Source organism: Aythya ferina, assembly GCF_964211825.1.
Source record: "Aythya ferina genome assembly, chromosome: 2".
Taxonomy (NCBI): domain Eukaryota; kingdom Metazoa; phylum Chordata; class Aves; order Anseriformes; family Anatidae; genus Aythya; species Aythya ferina.
Genome location: NC_140297.1, coordinates 117,922,072 through 117,938,615, shown reverse-complemented (window position 1 = coordinate 117,938,615; position 16,544 = coordinate 117,922,072).

Sequence of the window (16,544 nt, the reverse complement as noted above, 5' to 3'; positions counted from 1 at the left end):
AACCTTTCTCCCCCAGATTCTTTTCTTTCCCCCCCCCCAAGACTTTTTCATGCTGTTTTAGTGGTAACATAACATGTTAATTTATTTTTGCTGCAGTTTGCTGATAGGAAGTTTTATTGTACATATTAATATAGGAAAGCTACAAGGAAGTTGCTTGATCTTCTTCCAAGTTTTAAATACCAATTTTAAGCAGCAATAGTCTCATTCACTAATTACTGTTTATTTCTTACATGCTGCTGTATTTTTCCTTTTCTTATTTTCTCTCTCTACCGCAGCTGAGTGTCTTTAATTGCAGCATGATTTTTCATTCTGTTCAGGTCAATTTTATTTCCCTACTCCCCTCAAATTTAGCATTATTTATAGAGAAAAATACAGATTGCTCTGTTATTTTTGGCTTTTGAAAAAAGTAGGCAATCTATCCTGGTATTGTGATAAAAGTAAGGGTAAGGTTGAAAAACATTATAAAGAAGGTATGGACCAAAACTGTAAAAGCTGCTTAGCTATTTTTTTTTCCTTTTTTTTTTTTTTTCTTTTTTTTTTTTTTTTCTAAGAGGTCTTCTTCCCATTCAAGCAATAATTCTCAGTGATGGAAAGTTTGGATCTCATTGCTAAAGCAAAAAACAAACAACAAAACAACAACAAACAAACAAAATAACAATAAATATCCATTCTATTAACAGGCTAAATAAAAAGGAAAGAGAATATCTTTTTTTTTTTTTTTTTCCTGCTTCTCAAGAGGATCTACTCTTGTTCTAGATGCTTTAAATATGAAACTTTCATAGTGTTCTACTTCCACATATTCTTCTCTTGTCTTCTCTGCCGGTTGGTCCTCTGACTTGAGCCTCCAACCTTACCCCCAACTTTACCTCTAAAGTCGAGAAATGGAAATGGAACCATTAATGAAGTTTTTGCTTCTATTGGCCAGACTCATGGTCTCTTCAGGCATCCTTGTGGCTTTTCTAGCACAGTTTAATGCTTCAAGGGAAAAGAATAAGCTTCCTTGTAGTTTTGGTGTCAACGGACTGAACTTTAATTACTCTGTACATTCTTCAGGGAAAGAAGCCCTCTCTCGTGTACTTCTATATCTGCCTATGTGTTCAAATGACATCCAGCAAAATAGAATCTTAACCGAGAACTGAATCTAAAAATTGGTCACGCTACAAACTCGTGTTCGTTATATGTTCTGTGTTCATTCCCTCTCATAACTTTCCTCTCTGAATAGTTTTTTTCCCCACCTCTTTCTGTTTCTTTCGCTGTATTCATAATGCAATGAAGTCTCAAGGTATTTAAACCAAAATATTTAATAAACCAGTATTTAATAAAACATTTACTAAGTCCTCCTCACCCCATTTTTATATATCTAAAAGATATTAATGATAGTAATACGACACTACTGAGAATTTGCATGGAAAGTAGAACATAAGTGCAACATAATAATGAGCCTCTTAGCAAAACTTCTTTTGACATGTTTATATTATTGACACTGCATTCCAGGTTCCTACTGAGTTTAGGACCTTTTTGTTCTGAGCACTAAGCAAGCAAAGAAGAAAAATAATTCCTAAGATAATGAGGCTAGTTTTAGACTTGGCAGAGGGAGTAAAAGGAGGAATTTATTCTTCATCTTGAAGTAGGATGGTGAAAAAGGATTGTGTATTCTTGAGAGTGTCTTTATCCTGATAAGACTTGGCTTATGATAATGATACTACAAAAGATGTTACAGTTGAATAAACCTGTTAAGAAAACCAAGAAAAGAAGGCTCTGTAAATTGAGTATACGCTGTCCTGTGTGTTCTTAAATTTAAAAAATCCCCAAATTTAGAGAAGTCAGTAACTAAGACAGGACTTTTCAGCAATACACTATTACATAGTACTCGAAGCTTAATAAACATTGACTTATGCTCTTAGAGATCTGATAAGTACTTAAATTACAGTTATTGTTGGAACACTCTGCTGAGGTTGTTATAAAAATAGACAACTTGTAACTGCCAAAGAAAGTTCTCTTGAAAAAAATAGTTACACATAAATTTCATGTAAAAGATTTTTGGTAGCTGACTGAGTAAAACTGCAGAACACCCATTAAGAAGCTTGAAAACCTCTGCTAGAGTTTTATATTAATTTGTTGTAACGTTTATGTTAAGTAAGCCTCTTTAATCTTAGCTCTTTAAAAGACTCTCAAGCCAGTTAGATCTTCAGTTCCTTTTCCATCTTCACAAGAATACTGAGAACTTAGAGAAGCTTATTGCAAGTGTAAAAGATTTGGAAATTCATACTTTCCTCTCCTCATAAGGCTGCAATAGGACAGGTTTACATCATGGGAGAAGAAAGAACTTGTACAATGGCAAAACAATTAAGTTTAGTCTCACAATCTGACTGAAATCTATCTTTTTCTAATCGAAAAGCTAACAGTAAATATTAGTCCTTTCCAAGCAGTAGTTTCTCTTTGAATCATTCTTCCCAACTCATCACCTGATGTGTCAGGGATTTTTGTTGGCAAATGCAATAAACAGAAGAAATGCTTAAACTAACGCTATAGTGTTGAAAGCATTGACTGAAGGAGATAGGTGTAACTGCTGGAAATTTTTGTCTATTTGTGTCACTTTCAAAAGCTATCAAAGCAATTAATTCACAGGATTTGTCTTAACAATAAAAATAAAAAATAAAAATAAACCAATACTGCCACTATACAAGCACAGATTCCCAAGTCTCTTCTAGATACATGTAGGCATTTTTCTGTTACCCAGTACAGCTTTACAATAAAAATTAGGAGTAAACAGCAAACATGGGATCAAAAACAGATATATTTTCCTTCTAAGGTTGAGGTAGAATAAGCAGCAAAATTATTCTTCTTTCCATATTGTCCATAGTGTGATCAGAAGTATTCCTTTCTCTTAAAGTTTCACAACTCTGTTGATTTTCAATTCAAAAATCAATTTTTAACTCAGCAGCAATATGGTTTCCTCTTCAATAAGTATTAAATCCAAAGATTTTCCTTGAGTTGTGGATTCTTTAATGTTTGAACTGAATAATTATAAGTCCTAGATGATTTATTTGGTTACAGAGTTTTTCATCATCATTGCTTCAATGGCTATTTTGCTATTCCGGCTGCTGCAGATGTGTTAGAGATGTTTCTGTAATCTCTATCCAGTCACATGCTGTTCAACCCTTGCCAAAATTGTCTTCACATTTTCCACTAATAAAATCACAGTATAGAGAAATTGTCACATTTATAGCGTTACTATAAATAATAATCCCTTAAGACTTAATATACTGAAAGGGCGAATAAAACAATGGCTTTCAAGATGGTTGAGGCTGTGAAACTTATCTTTAAAGACTATTTTTTTTCTTTTCATTGCTATTCTCACAGACTTTGCCATCTATTCATCCTGTGTGAAGAAAACATAAACTGCTCAACAACAAAGTAAAATTAAGGAGATTTTCTAACTCCTAAAAGAGATTAAAGCATATTCAATCTCAAGAACATTAGTTAGGAAACCTGCTTTACTCACATCTTTTTCATCCTTCCACCCACAAATGGAACTGTAAAAACTGAATTGTATAGACACTCTATTACTTTGAGGAAAAAAAGAAAAAAAAAATGCATTTGGAGATCAGGTAGGTGTGTACAATAACTTTCTCTATACCTTTTTTTTTTTTTTTTTTTTTTTTTTTTTTTTTAAAGGACTAATAAAGTAACATCCCCTAAAATGTAGTAATATTACATAAAGAAAAGAGACTTGAGGAGGTCTGTAATTTATTCTCAGTGGGAAACATAAAATGTACATTTTCTAGGGAAGATTGCTGAAAGAACACTGTTTCTGCCATTAAACAGGCTTGTTGTATGTACCAAGCACAGAGTGGAGCATGGCTCCTCTACCAGATAGTCTTCTCCTGTACACTACCCAGTGATGCTTTGTGCTGTGTGCAGCTCTGAATCTGGGCTGTGATGATACTGCTGTTGTATCACACCAGCATCACTCCACCATGAAGGTCTTTGCAAAACACAACCAGCTGTCTAAAAATATTTTTTGCAGTTTCCACAAAGTATAAAAAGGGCATGTTTAAATTTTATGGACTGGGTACAAACTAGTCCATGTTCCTTTTAAGTATCTGGTACAGAAGATCCACATGTGTTGCTATGGTTGAAGGACACACCATGCTTTAGATCCTGCTTGGTTGTCTTTAGGACATTTGTCAAGGGACAAGCTTAGTTTCCTTTACCCCTCACAAAACATGAAGTCTGTATTAGCTCTGTATTCTCAGCATTATGAGCACAGTCACACCTGGTTCAAGCAAGCCCTTCAGCATACGAAATAAAAATAATTCGATGTGAAGTATTCATTCATTTGAAGAACAAAGAAAATTAGGAAATAGAAACAAAAAGATAAACACACACACACATATAATGTATACATATAACCTCTTAACTACATCTTAATTTTCACTTTCAAATCTCAGTAAGTCAATTTCAACCCTGTTCTGTTCTGGTAAAAATACATTAAGCTTCTGCAGTGTGTTTCATTGAGCTAGTGGTACATTTCTCATACATGCTCACTTTGAGATTGGTACATGCTCATTAAGCACAGTGATACAATCTTGGCCTTAGGTCAAGAGGATTAAACTGAGTGACACTTAGAGCTGTTCAACATACTGTTTCATCCAGTTAGTGGATGTACACGTGTCTACCTTTAAATCTTAGAAAAAATAGGACAGAAGGACATCAGAAACCACTCCTAGAGATCCCAAGCTTGATTTTTAAATAAATGATAATAGTAATAGGATTTCTATTGCACAGAATCAGTTCTGTGCAACCTTTTTCTCATTTAAACACTCTGAAATTTAGATATATAATTGAAAAATAAAGGGAAAGGGAAAGGGAAAGGGAAAGGGAAAGGGAAAGGGAAAGGGAAAGGGAAAGGGAAAGGGAAAGGGAAAGGGAAAGGGAAAGGGAAAGGGAAAGGGAAAGGGAAAGGGAAAGGGAAAGGGAAAGGGAAAGGGAAAGGGAAAGGGAAGGGGAAAGGGAAAGGGAAAGGGAAAGAGAACGAAAAAAAGAAAAAGAAGAAGAAGAAGAAGAAGAAGAAGAAGAAGAAGAAGAAGAAGAAGAAGAAGAAGAAGAAAAAGAAAAAGAAAAAGAAGAAGAAGAAGAAGAAGAAAAAGAAGAAGAAGAAGAAGAAGAAGAAGAAGAAAAAGAAAAAGAAGAAGAAGAAAAAGAAGAAGAAAAAGAAAAAGAAAAAGAAAAAGAAAAAGAAAAAGAAAAAGAAAAAGAAAAAGAAAAAGAAAAAGAAAAAGAAAAAGAAAAAGAAAAAGAAAAAGAAAAAGAAAAAGAAAAAGAAAGAGAAAGAAAAAGAAAAAGAAAAAGAAAAAGAAAGAAAAAGAAAAAGAGAAAAAGAAAAAGAAAAAGAAAAAGAAAAAGAAAAAGAAAAAGAAAAAGAAAAAGAAAAAGAAAAAGAAAAAGAAAAAGAAAAAGAAAAAGAAAAAGAAAAAGAAAAAGAAAAAGAAGTATTCTATGAATTTGATGAGCAGAAAAATTGCAACATTTAAAATGAAACTAAGATACTAGATGGTGGACTGAGTGTAGTTCTAGATGTTAAACTATGTGGACTAGCTGAAAGTAGAATGAGAATAATTCAGAATTTAGAAAATCTGACATGCTTAGGAAGACTACAAAATCATGAGATGTTTTTCATAAAGAAGAGAGACAAGGTAAGGACATGATCATGAACTCAAAATATGTAAAGAGCTGCTCGGAGATGAAATTGTTCTCCACACTTGGAGAGCAATGTAGCATAAGAAACAAATGAATGTGTAAGGCATAGGCAAGAAATGAAGTGCTCTCAGGCCTCCCAGGTATTCATGTCAGCAAGGCCTGGTGAAAGGCAGTTACTACCCAGAATACAGGAAGATCACATTAAGGGCTATCTAGATAAGCTCGATTTATGGGACTGTGTGTGATATTTCAGAGGGTATTAAGAGACCTGGCCACCATTAGACTTCTATTTATCATCTTTGAAATTGTGTCTTACCAGCATTCCCATTTGCAGGTGCAATGAGACCTTCACTGTTTCATAACTTGAAATCAAAGCTAGGGCACAATTATTGCTATCCATTAAGTTGTCTAATGCCTAACATGTTAAAGTCTAAGAATTTCTCCACTTAGATTCCTGTAATTACTTTAAGTTGACACGATGCTATTTGTGAATATTAACATGATACTACTTATGAATATTCACATGCTGCTACTTATGAATATTTGCATTATAGTAAAATGTGCAGTAAATATATTACCAGATGAGTGTTTTTTTTTTTCCCATCCCTCATGCCCAGAACTGGTTTGCTGACCTCTTTCGGTTCACAGCTGAGGGGCAACAAAAGAGAGCATTTCCTGTCCTCTTGTCTTTGTTTTTGAGTTTTCCAAAGATGAGTCAGTCTGGTCTAGAGTTGTACCTGAAGCAGTAGGCTGAAAGGCAGGGTATATTAGCTGTCTGCTAATTTGCCTCTCTGGCTGCTGAGCCAAAGCACACTCACAGCTTCCTAGCTTGGAGTTCAGCCAAAATGAATCTGTGACTACACTTATCCGAGCAGATACACACTTCAACATTTAATTCCTTTTTATGAACATCGTTCTAAAAACCTTTCCTCTTTTAGCATAGGAAGCCACTGTCTTTATACATGGCTTAGCATCAGTGTTGCTGAAGGCAATGGGAAACAGAAGCCATTTTGAAAGAGCACTAGTCTTTGTGTTTTGCTGGAAAAAATGTGTGCACCAGCTTCTAATGAAAGTAAGTTTCATCCCTGTCTTTTTATTATTTTCAAAGGCTACCCATGTGCTTACTTTACAGCGTCTATTCTAAACAGAGGCAAGGAGGGTGGGATAAAGAAGGGTGAGTATGTGAATGTGTATTTAAATGGAGAATTGCACAGGAGAGCAAGTGTTGGCTGTATGGTCCTATAGTGGAGGTCAGGGAGCTGTGAGGAAGCCCAGGATGGACACCTCAATCATGTGGGCTCCTGTGCCACTAGAAAGAGAAAGATGCTTTCATTTGTCTTTAAGAATCATTCCTTCTAATAAATTTTCCTCTGAATGTGAAAATCCAGACAAATGCCTGAGGTTATTCCATGATTTCACCAGACATCAGGCATTAGAGATGAGGTCAGTTGTGTTCCTTGGTCATGCAGAGCTATTCCTTAATTTTTAGGTTTGACTTCTAGCATTTTTATTTGTATATATTTACACATTTAAGCTATATTTTGATTATATTATGTATAAGGTTTTGGGGCAGATAAATACAACAGTGTTGTTCTAACAATTTTTAATGGGATTTTCCATCAGAATCCCTTCCTGTGGAAGATGGAGTTTTGAAAAGAGTTTGACAGTTTCAGAAACTCTAAATCAAGGTTCTTTGTCTAGAAAACAAAAAAATCAATCATTTTATGATTCAAAATTATGTTTCAATTACAAGTTCAAGTTAATTAAATACAATCTTAAATGAATGGCTGAAATTGGATTGTTGACTGAATTGTTTAAAATGAGCTAGATTGTACCCAATATTCTTGAGATCTCATTTTTTTCTTGATTTGGGTGAGAAAAGATGAGAAAATCTTAACCTTTCTTCATGATGATTAAACTGTTTCCCATACAGCTTTAATTTCTAACAGTTATGAGTATATGTTTTAGTATAGATTTCAGATGTACACTGTCGACCTTAACCGTGTTTTATTGTAGGCTTCTATGGCAAATTTATTAACTGACACCAATACATTAAAACTTAAAAGGAGGCCATATTGTAAGCTAACCACTTATATAGACAAATTGAGGCTTATATTCCGTCCCAGCTCCTCTTCTTTCTTTCACCTTCCAGCACTTCATTAAATGAAATGATTAACATCAATCATATGCAGCTGAAGAAAGTGGCAAGATTTGTAAAGGACATTGTTTCATGTGGTAGCTTACATCATAGTCTCACAGCCACTCCTAAAATCATAGAAACATACAATATCCTGAGTTGGAAGGGACCCACAAGGATCACAGAATCACAGAATCATCTAGGTTGGAAGAAACCTCCAAGATCATCTAGTCCAACCTCTGACCTAACACTACAAAATCCTTCACTAAACCTTATCACTAAGCTCTACATCTAAATGTCTTTTAAAGACCTCCAGGGATGGTGACTCTACCACTTCCCTGGGCAGCCCATTCCAATGTCTAACAACCCTTTAAGTAAAGAAGTTTTTCCTAATATCCAACCTAAACCTCCCCTGGTGCAACTTGAGCCCATTTCCCTTCGTCCCGTCGCCAGGCACATGGGAGAATAGACCAACCCCCACCTCGCTACAGCCTCCTTTAAGGTACCTAGAGAGTGCGTTAAGGTCACTCCCGAGCCTCCTCTTCTCCAGGCTGAACAAACCCAGCTCCCTCAGCTGCTCCTCGTAAGATTTGTTCTCCAGACCTCCCACCAGCTTCGTTGCCCTTCTCTGTACTCTCTCGACCTCGATGTCCTTCTTGTAGTGAGGGGCCCAAAACTGAACACAGTACTCGAGATGCAGCCTCAGCAGAGCTGAGTAAAGGGAGACAATCACTTTCGTAGCTCTGCTGGCCACATGCAAGCCAGGATGCTGCTAGCTGCTTCTTATGCAAGCTTATGCTGTTGGCCGCCTTGGCCACCTGAGCACACTGCTGTCTCCTATTCAGCTGACTATCCACCAATACTCCCAGGTCCTTCTCCGCCTGGCAGCTTTCCACCCATTCATCTCCCAGCTTGTAGCGGTGTTTGGGGTTGTTGTGCCCCAGGTGCTGGACCCGGCACTTGGCCTTGTTGAACCTCATGCATTGAGTCCAGCTCCTGGTGCCACACAGGACCATCCAAAAATCAGACCCTGTGCCTGAGAGCATAGTCCAAATGATTCTTGAACTCCAGCTGGCTTAGTGCCATGACCAGTGCCCTGGGGAGCCTGTTCCAGTACCCAACCACCCTCTCGGTGAAGAATCTTTTCCTAATATTCAACCTGAACCTCCCTTGTTGCAGCTTCATGCCATTCCTTGGGTTCTAATATATACATATTTATATAAACATATATATCATGACAAAGTACACTCCACAAAGTATATTCTGTTTACCTGCATGGCTTTTGCCATACTTAGATTCACCTTCGTTTGACTATGCTTCATTCATGAGATGATCTGATTGCCTTTCTAGTGATTACAGATGAAGATGAAGTAGAGCTAAATGTTTACTTGAAAAATCAGCTTTATCTCTGCATTTCTTGATTTCACCATAATGCTGATATTTTCAATGCAGCATTTCTCGATAGTCGTTTTTGTTAGAAATTGTATTCCTTTGCCACTGGAAAAACAACCACTAACTGAACATGTCTATTGTGTGATATAACTCTATGTACAGAATACTCACTTATGCTATGGACAAATATCAAGAATCATAACACTGTATTTCCCATTATAAATTGTAAAGATTAATGGTTTGACAGAATTCAGACACGGCAAAGGGGAGAGTTAATGAAATATAGGTGAGCAAATAGGAGAGAGAGGAAAAGGTTAGAAAATGACGCAGATAATCTTAACACAGATGAAGCAGTGTGGGGCAGCAGTCATTTGGTGCTAGTAAACTGTTTTTTCTCGATGTGGAAGGACATTTCAAAGAGATAACAGCATAGCTGTGTAAGGGATATATGTTTTTGACACTACTTGATTAGGACTATACTTGAGAACAGTTTACATGAGTCCAAATGTATACGTGTAGTCATCCACTGGTGTATATTATGCATATGCATAATACATATGCATATATATATATATACACACATATATATACATATACATGTAGGAATATATATAGGGAGAGGTATGTAACATGTAGTTAACTATATATTTAGTATGGAACATTGTTCAACTTGCCAGAGTAAATATGACCATTTTAATCACTTCATGTCATCTCTCTATATGTGTAACAAACTAGGAAAAAAAAATAAATATATAAATAAATAAATAAATATATATATTTTAATCTGAATAGTGAGTGAGATATACTTTGTTCTGATTCATTCCGTGTCAGTACAAATATGGCCTGTATTTTAGCTGGAGAAATTTTACTGTGAGTGGATGGAAAATGGTGTATGGAACAGAGAAAAACATAGTTTAATTTTTTATTATTTTTTTTTTTAAGTCACAAGCAGAACGGGGAACATAGACTGTTGGATAAAAAAAGCAGTTAAAAAAGTCTCTTTTGATTTGTAAACTGAGCAGATTTAATCTGGAAATCACCAAGGGAAAATAAATACAGTGCATGATAGATGGAATTTTTATAGTGTCATTTTTTTCTGACCAGAGTTACAGTTTAGCAGTTCTGCTGACAAGATAGACGTTCCAGAGGACTCTTACGCCTCACAGAATTTTAACTGCAAGCCTATATACTTAACACGTATCTCCTAAGGCAATAAGACACATTGCAATCAACACTAACATCATTTAAACCTGTGTCAGCCAGAAACTACAAGTCTGTGTCAGTTATGATTGCTGTCCATTAATGCTATCCTTCATTATTATACTACCTATTATTTTATCACTTGTTATTATACCACCTATCTCTAGGTGGTATGAATGCAGTTTGCATTATCCAGTAGATGTAAAATGAAATTATATGCTCATAGAAGTGTTATTATTATCGTTTCAAAGTCATGCAAACTTGTTTTAGTAATTAGTCCCATATGGGAAAGGAGACTAGCAATGGTAACTAGAGATTTGTAGGACATGCATTTGCTGCAGTAAGGCAACTAGAATAAGGGGAGAGCCTGAGGGGTGATATTTTTTAGAGGAAGAGTACAGCATAAGAAATGACAGTAGGAAAGTAAAAGAACAGAAAAAGAGAGAAAAATAAAAGTGCAAAGTGAATACTGGCACTAAATCCAGCAGAAAGTGGTAGAGGAAAAAAGCACATATCCAAGGGAGTGAATAAGCCTTTAGTTATCCATAAGTGGTCCCATTACCAATTTAGAATTCATTACAAGCATTAGCATGGCAGCCATCAGCATCGTTTCTGGAACCTCCCTAAATGCTTTCTTTCATCCTTGTGAAAACCTCCAAAGCATAGCAATACAGTGTGACTGGCATGAAGCCAATTCAGAGCTTCTCAGCTGCATAATAAAAACAAAGTTATACTACCAGAGGGCTGAAAAAGTGGGACCAGGCCAGGTTCCTCTCCTGTCGCTGGAACAGGCAAAGATGAGATGCGAAAGAGCCACGGGGAAGGAAACTCATTCCTGCTTTGGATGACAGGACAGACTTGTGCTCCTCTGGAAGGACTTTCATCCCAGACCTCCTGCTGGCACCTTGTCAGCAGGAGCAGCAGCAATGATCAGGAAGATCTCCAGGGCTTTGGCACAGCAGCTTGCTTCACTAAGAATCTACTGTTATCCCAACTGCACTACGTCTGGATTCCCTCCACTGCCAGTTGAAGATCAAGAGGGACCAACAGAATTGCTTGATATTTTGGGCATCTCTGGTTTCATAATATCTGTTAACGTGTGTTTTGGTGTTTACAGTGATGACAGCTGAGGAAGCAACAATGGAGTTATGTTGAGTTGAGAATGCTTTTTTTTTTAATAATCTTTGTTGGAAAATGAATGATTTGAGTACAGCTAAACCTTTGCAGAAAAATGTGCTGAATTTTCCATACAATTTTAGTTGATAAAGATTGCAACATTTTAATGTTTTATAAATATGTTTATTTAGCTTTGACCCAAATACTTGATTTAAAATTTCAATTAAGACCAGTAACGTAAAAAGTAATAAGTAAAAATGTCCAAACCAAAGTGAAACCCTTCTTTTTAAGTTTGACAAAATGCTTCCTTTCAAAAGAAATTCCTTTTTTTTTTTTTTTTTTTTTTTTTTAATGTCAGCAGTAAATGTGGGAGAAATTAAAGACAAATAGATCCTAAAATGAGAACTATGCCTGTAGCTTCTCTGAGGCTGCTACTCTTTGATGTGCCCTTGGAAGACATTTGTGTGATCCTTCAGTAATTGAGACAACACTGGTTTGGCATTTTGTTTTTCTGAGGCAATGGGTCCACTTTGCCGATAACTGAGGTAACTGGGAATTTGTGCAGCATAGCTGGCTTGTATTCCATCATCATGTTAACAACTGTTTGACTGAGTTGGGGTTATTCAGCCCAGAGGACAGAAGGCTCTCAGGAGACCTTATAATAACCTTCCAGTACCTAGAGGGGGCCCACAGGAAAGCCGAGGAAGGACACTTTATCAGGAGATATAGTGATAGGACAAGGGAAAATGGCTTTAAACTGAAAGAGGGCAGAGTTAGGTTAGATATTAGGAAGAAATTCTTTACTATGAGGGTAGTGCAGCACTGGCACAGGTTGCCCAGAGAAGCTGTGGATGCCCCATCCCTGGAAGTGTTCAAGGCCAGGCTGTATGGGGCTTGGGGCAACCTGATCTGGTGGGAGGTGTCCCTGTACATAGCAGGGGGTTAGAACCAGATTACCTTTAAGGTCCCTTCCAACCCAACTGTTCAATAATACTATGATATTGCATCATATAACGGTAGGGCTAATTTCCCTTTTGAGCTCAGATATGAGGGCATGCTGTCTGATCCCCATGTCAGATTTACATAGCTAGATTCCATGACACTGTGAATGTTGAAGTGTCTTCTGTTTTGATTATGATTCCTTCTCTTTCACCTGTAACTTTAGATTAATGATGTAAATTATCTTTTATTATGCTGAGTTGGTAGTGTTGCAAGCCACTCAGTTCACAGAGGAGAGAAGATTCCTCAGAAACCTTCCAATATACCGAGCTCAGGGTGGTTACTAGTCAGTAACAAAAGAGGATAAAGGGAAGAAAGTCAGTAAAACTGGCGTGTGGTGTGGTGAGGTCACGGCACCCTGTAGTTTACACGGTGTTCATCATGAGTAGGTATCCTCATTGCCCGAGTCCATGTGTCAGCAGAAAAGTGGGAGGACTTAAATGAACAAGGTGGCTCCAAGGAGAATCCTGCACAGAAGTGGCATGTGTTTATAGTATTATGGAAAGCACGGTGAAAATAATGGGAGGTCTGGCATACTGTAGCTGATATTACTTATTGAGTGTAGGTGGTGGCCAAAGACTGAAGTCAAGTAAAAATGCAAAGCAGAGCTAGGGATAAATGTAGCAGAAATGGGAGGCTAATACATTCAACCAGAGATGTTTAAAACACTGGTCAGTAAGTACGATTTCAGCAGTATCATCCTCCTATGCAAATGGAAGCAACATGGACTCTAGTCAGATCAGAAAAAAATGTGATTACAGCAGTTAAACCTGGAAATGTGAAACCTACTTGAGACTATTATTATTGTTATGGCCATTAGTATTATTTTTATTTACCTGAACAGACAAAAATGAGGAGGTGCTATGTATGTAGGGAACAGAGAAGCAAGATTTAGATTTGATAGCCAGGAGGCAAAGGAGCAAAACATAGTTCCTATGTACATTTTTAAATACCACAGCAGTCCTTCTTTTTGGGTTGTATTAGTATCTTATTGTATACAGAATGAGTCTCTAAGGTGCCACATACTTGTTAGCTCACAATCAGAGCATATTTCCAGCTTGTCCCATCAGTATTTTATGTGGAAGAGTTATGTCTGTTGTAGAAAGTGAAAGCCTATTTCAAGCCTGTCCTTTTTCTTTTTAGCTATTAAGTTGCTCCAGTTCAGTGTAAGGGTTTGAGGCTTTTCCTGGTTAATTTGCAATAGAGGAATTTTACAAGAGAAAAAATCCACATATAAATCATCCTTCTGTTTGGAAAAAAATCATTACCTATGACGTACAAATATCCCATGCAACTAATGCACGTGGCAGGGAGCACAGGGTTTGTCAACTGTGTAGAGGTGTCCCCTGCCACCAGTCAGGACTTTGGCAAGTCTTTCTTGTGCAGAAGGGCAAGGGACAGTACTTTCGGAGACAGTGAGAGTGCTCAGGGTCATTGAGAGCCTGGGAGGAGAGGCTCATCTGAGAAAGGGAGCATAAGGAAGAGGAAGAAGAAAGTTTTCCTTGAGGGATGGTTCTTTCAACTAGCAGACAACCTGCTAGGTCAGCAGGCCTTGTTTAAAATGTTGCAGGAAAGAACAAAAAAGCTGGAAAGCCCCTTACTATGTCCCAGCTGCTGGTAAGGTGAGGATGTCCTGTGCCCTCAGGCAGGGCTGCTGAGTAGGGTTGGCCAAAACCCAATGGTTTCCCTTTGTGAAAAATCTCAAGGTTGTTTTTGATGTCAGCATATACAAGACTGAGACATTCTGATAGTTATCATGGAAAGACTAAGATGAATCTATTAGCCAGGGAAATAAGCCTTTTGCAGGGGAGCAACCTGTTCATCTACAACAGAGTGAAAATGTGAATCTGACTCTCTGTGTAAGTGTACTGTGTGTGTGTAGTGTGTGGGTGAGTGTATCAAGCAGTGTACTGGATACCTCTGAAAGGGCATTATCTCCCTTTTCACATCTTTTAAGAAATTTTTGCTAAACATCAGTGTTGTCCACAGAGAATAAATAGGCCCCAGGGGCCCTTCCAGCTCTGCCTGTCCCTGCCCACCTCTCCTGGGCATCCCCCAACCCTGCTCAGGGCCAAGGATCTCCTCGCAGCCCTCCTGGGACCCCATTTCAGAGCCCTTCCCCACTGCTCTCACAAATGGTGCTCATTATCACTCACTTGTTTTGAACAAGTGAGTGACAGAGGGTTTTGCCCAGTGAGGAATTTGTGTCTCCCACAGGTGATGTGGAGGAGAGGAAGAACAGAGGAGGAGGGAAAATGGCTATCTTTTGCTTTTTTTGCACTGCTTTTTACCCCAAATCTCTCTAATTGAACCCAGTTCCTTCCCCCACTGGGATCCCTCTATTTCACTTTGAAAATCTGCTCCTTGTTAGGTTAAATCAGGATTCTCTGTGCTGTGCCTAATGTGTTATATAGGGAATTTAGTAGTAACGCTTAAAATCCCTTCCAATTTAAGTTTAAATCCTTGTCTACAATTGAATCTTACTTCCCTGACAAAATTATTCTAGATTCTTTTTAAACAATCAGATTTGCTGTGGACACGTTTGCCTTGATATGCTAAGCTTCACACTCCTTTCCCCACCTCAGAGTGACTGAGAGCCTGCACACACTCCTTGTCCCTAGAGGGAACGTTTCAAGGACAGAAATTGTCAAGTGACAGGAACAAAGCACAGGGAAGTGCTGCTCCTCCTCGCTCTCCCACCCAGTCCCTAATAAAGAAAGCTCATAATGCCCATTTTAGGTAGTCTGCTCCTACAACTCAAATCTCATTATTTCAGCAAAGCAGTGTAAACTGCCAGCTCTATCTTTTATACCTCCAGTCCCACTTTGCAGAGAAACTCTTCACTTCTATTCTGAAAGTCAGTCTCCTTCCCCACTCTCTCCCCCCCCCCCCCCCCCCCCCCTTTTTTTTTTCATGCTGCTTTGCTAGATCCTGATCGAAAAGAGTGTAGGGATAGCTCTGCATGCAAGCCTGAGGAGAACAGGCAGGGTAGGTGGGAAGAGCAGCATCAGTCCTTTCTACCACCTGTGTCATTTTCTCACTTCCTTGGTAATACCTTGATAATTAGAGGGGTTCTCATTCAGCTTATCCTGGTTCCTTGGTTTAAATGCAAACTATTTGTTACATCCTGCTGACTCTTACTCTGAATAAGAGCATTTCTTCTTGCATCAGCTAACGTTTCCCCAAAGCAAAAGTGCAAAACCATTTGGGCAACCATCTCCAGGTTCTCAGCCAAGCACTCACAGAGGGCGAATTTTACGAACACGCAGAGTGCCTCTGTAGGGCTGCAGCACCAGTGCTGAGCCCTATCTCCTCTAGTGCTGTCCCTACTGGCCTCCAGCCAACTTTAGCCCTTGCTGAACACAAGAAAAATCCAAGTGTTTTTTGGCAGAAATACAAACCACTTGGAACACTTTGGCGTATGGATGTGAAGTGTTTTACAAGCACCCTTAGAAGCCCAGCACAGCTCTTTGTGTCATAAATTTGTGTAGCAAGGACAAGACTTGAAAAAACACCTAGGAGAGGAATGGGAGGCAACTGATGGCATAATTACTGATCTGGAGAAAAAGGAGGCCAGAAATGGAGGGGAGAGGAGGGACTTGTTGATTGGACAAAAGTTTAATAGTGCATTTTGACTAGGCTGGAAATCAGGAAGAAACTGAACACAACATTTTCATTTTGAGGTTTGCTTATTTTCCCAACTTAGAAAAAAATTAACAACAGTTAAAATCAAAATAATTTAATTTAATTAAACAGAACATTTGTGTTTACTAGAAACCAGGTTTTCCAAATTTCATTTTGGAATTAGGATTATTACATTACCCTTATTTTACTGTTACTACCATACCACACACTCCCCCAGCGTCACTTTAATTTACATGGGGACCAAAAGAGATTTCTGCAGAGACTACATTGTACTTCTGTCTATACAAAGCCTGTGCATCATTGTATTCTTCAGCATGCTAATGTTGATACTATTTTTTTTTTCCCTGCATGA